Source organism: Bos indicus, chromosome 5 (genome assembly GCF_029378745.1).
Source record: "Bos indicus isolate NIAB-ARS_2022 breed Sahiwal x Tharparkar chromosome 5, NIAB-ARS_B.indTharparkar_mat_pri_1.0, whole genome shotgun sequence".
In the NCBI taxonomy this organism is placed as follows: domain Eukaryota; kingdom Metazoa; phylum Chordata; class Mammalia; order Artiodactyla; family Bovidae; genus Bos; species Bos indicus.
In genome coordinates, this window is record NC_091764.1 from 65,328,591 (window position 1) to 65,335,861 (window position 7,271).

Genomic DNA, 7,271 nt, shown 5'->3' on the forward strand with positions numbered 1-7,271 from the left:
GTCCAGCAGTTAAGACTCTGCTTCCAATGCAGGTGAGGCGGGTTCTATCCCTGAGATCCCTAGCCAGGAAACTAAGGTCCCACATGCCGCATGGTGGGGCCAAAAAATTTTTTAAAATTTTAAAAAATAGCACAGGGAACTATGGTCAATATCTTGTAATAACCTATAATGGAAAATAATTTTTAAATAACGTGTGTATATGTATAACTGAATCACCTTGCTGTGTACCTAAAATATTGTAAGTCAACTATACTTCAATAAAATACATATATTAAGAAAAAAAAAGTGCTAAACTATTCTGGAATCGGAGCAACAGACTTTGGACAAGAGGTAATTCTGTTTAAAATATAATTTTTAAAGGCCACAAACAGCCAGTTTTTAAATGCATGCTTAAGGTTTTTTGTTTTTCTGTTATCAACATTTAAGAAGATTTATTTTACTGAGATTAGGTGTTAATAAAATATTCTTACCTGTTTTCAAAGTAACTTTTATTTCTAATTGTGACATTTCTTCTGGACAAGGGAGGAAAGTATATATTAAACAGTATTATATGATAAAATGCCAGCCTATAATTTTTTTAAGGTTTAATGCTTTTTAAACTAGATAACACACATTATAAAAAAGAAATTCAGAATATCAAAAAGTATATAGTGAAAAGTAAGTCTCACATCTTTGGTATCCAGTCCCCAGTTTTCTCCAGAGACACTCATTTTTAACAATTTCCTATATATCCTTCCAGGATATTCCATGCATATGTAAGCACATGTATTTAATATATTCTTTAAAATACAAATTGAATTATCATATATACACTAGATCTTGCATTTTCTATTTTATAATGTAACTTAGAGTTCCATATTGATATTTTAAAAACGCCTCATTGTAATGCCTACATAACAGTCCATTAAAGAATATGCCACAGAAATTCCCTGGCACTCCAGTGGTTAGACCTCAGCATTTTCACTGCGGTGGGTCTGGGTTAATTCCTGGTCTGGGATCTTGCCTGGAAAACTCCAGGCATAGAGGAACCTGGTGGGCTATAGCCCACAGGGTCAAAAGAAGTTGGACATGACTGAGCACACACCACTGCATCACTGCCCTGGGAACAAAGATCCAGGAAGCCACGTGGTGTGGCAAAAACAAAAGAATATGTCACAGAAACTATTACATATATTGTGCAAAGCCTAAAATATTTACTACCTGGCCTTTTACAGAGGAAGTTTTTTGGGTTCTCTTTTTGTTGCTAATTCTTAACTTAATAGTGAGTAATTAGAGAACATGGTCTCAGGATTACAAAAAACATATTTAAAGCCCTTTGAGATACTGTACTTAGAAATTTAAAATATACATTGCTCCAGGGTAAAAAAGAAATAATAATGAAAAGTTAATAAATACTTGGAACAGAATGATAGTGAAAACCCTCTACATCAAAACTTGCTGAATGGGGACCCAGGTCGAAGATGGCGGCGGCAGCTGGATCTCGGGTTTCTGGGCTGCTGGGTCGTTCCGGGCTGGAGCTGAGTCGGTGTATGTCCAGTGGCACCCATGGCGAGGAGGGCTCAGCTCGCATATGGAAGGCCCTCACCTACTTCGTGGCGCTCCCCGGGGTGGGAGTGAGTATGCTGAATGTCTTCCTGAAGTCGCACCACGGAGAGGAGGAGAGACCCGAGTTCGTGGCCTACCCCCATCTCCGCATCAGATCCAAGCCCTTTCCCTGGGGAGATGGTAACCATACCCTATTCCATAACCCTCATGTGAATCCACTTCCAACCGGCTATGAAGACGAATAAAGAGAACCTGGACCACTACCCAGTGGGGACCACAGGACTGTTTGGACCATTACTCTACACGCATGGACCGGAAAAGTACACGGGACCTTAAGCTCACCACCTTGTATCCATTGATGACCATTACACTTGAGGACCATTATACTGATCTTCCATCCTTTTGCTTATAGCAGGAGGAGATGGCTTAAATAAATAATTTAGTCATAAAAAAAAAAAAACTTGCTGAATAGAAAAAAACAAACAAAACTTGTAGGATAAAGCAAATACTTTTATCTTTTTATGCTCATGTTAGCTAATAAAATACAAACAAACAAAAATTAAAGACATGTATCTCAAATAAGAGATTAGAAAAGGAACACAGAATAAATCCAAACAGAATGAAAGGAGATAGATAATACAGAGAACAAAGAATAGAAGAAGGCACACAATTAGAATCAGCAAAGCCAAAATTTTTCAAAAAGGTGAACAAAATTATTTGGTTTGTTTTTCTATTTTCTAAGATAGAAAAGACATGAATGGATGTATTGAGTTCTTAATCTAGATTACTGCATGTTTTTATTTCTAGAATTTCCATTGGTTTTTCTTCAAATCTGCCATACCCCTAACCTCTGCTATCAACAAAAATAATTTTTAGTCTTCTGCTGAGATTTTCAATCTTGTATTTTATCTCCTTAAACATTATCAAACATAATTATTTTAAAGCCTGTGGCTGACAACTCCAATATCAGAAGCCCTGATGTGGTAACTCTGTTTTCTATTACTACTTGTTCTCCTTCAAATTGCCTTATCTTCTTACAGGTTTAATGATTTTTTAATGCCTGTGGGCATTGTATTTGAAACCCTGAGGCCATAGTGCTATCTTCTATCTAGAAGTGCCACAGGGCATTAGCAACTTTGAGTCCCTAAATCCAATTTCAGGAATTAAAATGATAGCTACAAACTGGGCTAAAACTTCTAGTAAGGCAATTTGACTTCCAATTTTGACTTAATTATAGCATAGGGGCTTGCAAGCTCTCAATCCAAGTGTTAGTTGCTCAGTCATGTCCAACTCTTTGCAACACCATGGACTGTAGCCTGCCAGCTTCTTCTGTCCATGGAATTTCCCAGGCAAGAATATTGTAGTGGGTTGCTATTCCCTTCTCCAGGGGATCATCCTAACCCAGGGATTGAACCCAGGTCTCCTGCATTGTGGGCAGATTCTTTACCATCCGAGCCACCAGGGAAGTTAGAAAATTTATGCCTCCACTACCCATGGCACTGGCTTCCCAGGTGACACAGTAGTAAAGAATCTGCCTGCCAATGCAGGAGACACTGAAGATGTGGGTTTGATCCCTGGGCCAGGAAGATCCCCAGAGTAGGAAATGGCAACTCCAATCCCCACTCCAGTATTCTTACCTGGGAAATTCCATGGACAGAGGAGCCTGCTAGGCTACACTCCATGAGGTCTCAGAGTCGACGTGACTGAGCACACATCACACATCACTCATAGCATTAATGGCACAAGAAGAGAGAGAAACAAGTGGGCATCCTGAGAACCTGATTTTGTCAATACTCAAATCAATATCCATGAGATAGTAATGTGACATTTAAAGCATTTAGAAGTGGGTTCTGAAAGCAGGAAAGGTGAAATAAAGACTACTTCTGTGACCCCAATATAATCCCAGGAATTAACTGCGGCTTTCCCTCCTAAGAAACTATTGATCCTAAGCTTCTTTCAGTCCTTGACTTGTCTCACTGGCAACTGAGCAGTTCACTTCCTCACCTCCTTCCAGTCTTTGCACAAAGTCTACCATCTTAAAACGGCATGGCTGATGACCCTATTTAAAAGAGGAACTGTTCTCCTTCCTCCTTTTCATTACCCTACTCAGCTTTCTTTTTTTCATGAACCATTTACTGTTTACTATGCTATGTGATGTACTTAATTGTCATGCCCATTATCTGTCTTTCCCCCATGGAAATGCTACAAAGATGTGAATTTTTGTTTTATCCACAAATATATCCTAGCACCTAGCACAGCATCTATATAGGTGTGCATGTTTGGTCACTAAATCCTGTCTGACTCTTTTGCAACCCCATGGACTGTAGCCCACCAGGCTCCTCTATCCATGGGTATTACCAGGCAAGAACACTGGAATGGGTTGCCATTTCCTCCTCCCAGGGATCTTCCTGACCCTTGGATTCTTTACCACTGAGCAACCTGGGAAACCCACAGCAACTATCGGAAGGAATAAATGAAGGCAGTTCTGAGACTATCAGAGATATGAGAGGGAGTATCTCAGATGTCTCACTTCTCCCCTCTAACCCACAGTTTATCAAACATTTTTTCCCCCAACTATTTATAGTCTTGTCCTTGAGCGAACCAGCAGCTTCTGGGAGGAACAACTGTCAGAAGTAAAGATGACCTGAAACACACTAGGTAGTTACTAACAAAATGTGCAAAGAAAACATGTTTAGGGATTTCCCTGTGGTCCAGTGGTTAGTTGTCATTGTTATCGCTAAGTCATGTCCTACTCTTTGCAACCCCATGGACTGCAGCATGCCAGGCTTTCCTGTCTTTCACTGTCTCCTGGAGTTTGCTTGAACTGGAGTTTGACATGATGCCATCCAATCAAGTCATTCTCTGTTGTCCCCTCTTTCCCCTGCCCTCAGTCTTTCCCAGCATCAGGGTCTTTTCAAATAAGTCAGTCTTTGCATCAGGTGGCCAAATTATTGGAACTTCAGCTTCAGCATCAGTCCTTCCAATGAATATTCAGGGTTGATTTTCTCTAGGGTTGACTGGTTTGATCTTGCTCCAAGGGACTCTCAAGAAGACTCTCAATCACTCCCAGTGGTTAGGACTTGGTGCTTTCACTGCCATGGCCCAGATTCAATCCCTGGTTGAAGATCCCTTTAGATCCCACAAGCTGTGTGGCGTGGTCAAAGGAAAAAAAAGACAACATGTCTACATTGAGTAAAATTTCAACACGTAATTTTCAGTGATTGGAATGCAGGAAAGGGCAGACATTTCAAACACACATGAAGTCTTTTTGCTCATTAAGTTTCTTGTTAAAGAATCACTGAAATGCATGGTTTCTACACATACTGACTGCTCTACATTTACAAAGTCAACAGCCCACACAGGTACCTGGCTACCTGTACTCATGTGATGTGGTTGAGAACAAAAGGTAAATAAAGGATCTTGCTGAAAATCAAACAAACAAAACAAAAAAACATTTCCCTTACATCTGTTTGTGGTCTTATTTTGGATTTACATATTTTAGGTCTTGGATCCTGCCTGCCTGGCCCACCCTTTATCTGGCTCTGCACCTCAAGATAAAGATGATAGAGATTTCTAATACTCATGCACTACCACACCCTGCATCTAGATATGGATTCTTTTGCCTAGAAGCAGATTACCTCTCCTTCTGGAGTTCTAGAATAGGCTTGTTCCTTCAGTAACAGCCCTCCTGTCTGAATGACTCATCTCCTTTCAGATATTCCTTCTTGTCCTTCTTTTTCGGAGACTTTGAGGTTGGTTTTTCTTCTTCTTGCTGTTTCAGCTAATGGAGGCTATGCTTTTCCCTTTCCAAGATCCACGAGTCTCTCACTTGGACCTCAACTGGTAATGATCCTCTCACATCCTCTCACAGAATGTGCCACATTCTGGCACAGTGGCATCTATATACACTGTAAACCTGACAACTGATCTTAACTTCCACAGAAACCATGGGAATTCACACCATGAATACAAAAGAAAAATAGCCAAGCTCTTTGGTTTCTCATTAAACACAATAAGATGCCTTACTAAATATGTGTAAAGGAAGGTGGGTCTGCTTTTCGTATATGTGCTCGGTCACTCAGTCATGTCCAACTCTTTTGAAATCCCATGGACTGTGGCCCCTTCCCAGGCTCCTCTGTCCATGAGATTCTCCAGGCAAGAATTCTGGAGTGGGTTGCCATTTCCTCCTCTAGGGGATCTTCCCAACCCAGGGATGGAACCAGAGTCTCCTCCACTGCAGTGGCCACCAGGGCAGCCTGAGGTATTGTATTATTTGATGGCAAAAAAATTTTTTGGGGGTAGGTGGGGCTCCAAAATCACTACAAATGGTGATTGCAGCCATGAAATTTAAAAAAACTTACTTCTTGGAAGAAAAGTTATGACCAACCTAGACAGCATATTCAAAAGCAGAGACATTACTTTGCCAACAAAGGTCCGTCTAGTCAAGGCTGTGGTTTTTCCAGTAGTCATGTATGGATGTGAGAGTTGGACTATAAAGAAAGCTGAATGCCAAAGAATTGATGCTTTTGAACTATGGTGTTGGAGAAGACTCCTGAGAGTCACTTGGACTGCAAGGAGATCCAGCCAGTCCATCTTAAAGGAAATCAGTCCTGAATATTCGTTGGAAGGACTGATGTTGAAGCTGAAACTCCAATACTTTGGACTTGATGTGAAGAACTGACTCATTTGAAAAGACCCTGATGCTGGGAAAGATTGACGGCAGGGGGAGAAGGGGACAACAGAGGATGAGATGGTTGGATGACATCACCGACTTGATGGACATGAGTTTGGGTAAGCTCCGGGAGTTGGTGATGGACAGTGAGGCCTGGCGTGCTGCAGTCCCTGGGGTTGCAAAGAGTTAGACATGACTGAGCGACTGAACTGAACTGATGGCAAAATTATTCCCATTTGAGTAAAAGGCTTCAAATAAGAAATAACACTAGGAATTGATTGAAGGCTGAGATGAGAGGGACAAAACCTATTTCTGTGCTTTGTAAATCTTTATTACTATCATATTTATTTCATGATATAAATGTATAGATTATGTTTAAATCATGCTGGAGTTTTAACAGAATTAAAAGTGTAATTTGTGACTTCCCTGGTGGTCCAGTGGTTAACATTCTGTGCTCCCAGTGCCATGGGCCTGGATTCCACCACTGGTTGGGCAGCTAAGATCCCACAAGCGATACAGGCAAAAAAAAAAAGTAAATTTATAATACTGACTGATGAGTGTGTTCATGATCCAAAGCAAAATCACCTCCTTCGAATTTTCTGTCTTGGAGTTTAACTTGCTTTGTTAGATAACCTTTTTTGTAAAGAAAAAAAGAAAACCTGAATAAATATATATTGTTTAGTTGTTTATTTCTGAACCTGGTAAATTTCTGGGTTTTACTTTTTCCACTGAACTTTATATACTCAAGATTCTTCCGTGGTATTGCATTTAGCTATAGTCTACTCATTTTCACTTTTGTGTATTATTCCATTATGCGAACATATCTCAATTTATCGTTTCTCTTACCGGTACACGTAAATGTATATATAGAGCTTGTGCTTGTGCTCAGTCACGTCCACCTTAGTGCGACCCCACAGACTGTACCCCGCCAGGTTCCTCTGTCCAGGAGATTTTCTGGGCAAGAACACTGGAGTAGGTTGCCATTTCCTTCTCCAGAGGATCTTCTGGACCCAGGGATCAAACTTGCTTCTCTTGCGTCTCCTGTATTGGCAGG

The 7,271-nt window shown here is 40.5% G+C and overlaps 1 pseudogene; it reads left to right on the top strand.

Annotated features, from left to right (window-relative positions):
- The first annotated feature begins 1,449 nt into the window (after positions 1 to 1,449).
- On the top strand, positions 1,450 to 1,847 carry LOC109558786 (cytochrome c oxidase subunit 6A1, mitochondrial pseudogene; annotated as a pseudogene).
- Positions 1,848 to 7,271: the final 5,424 nt, after the last annotated feature.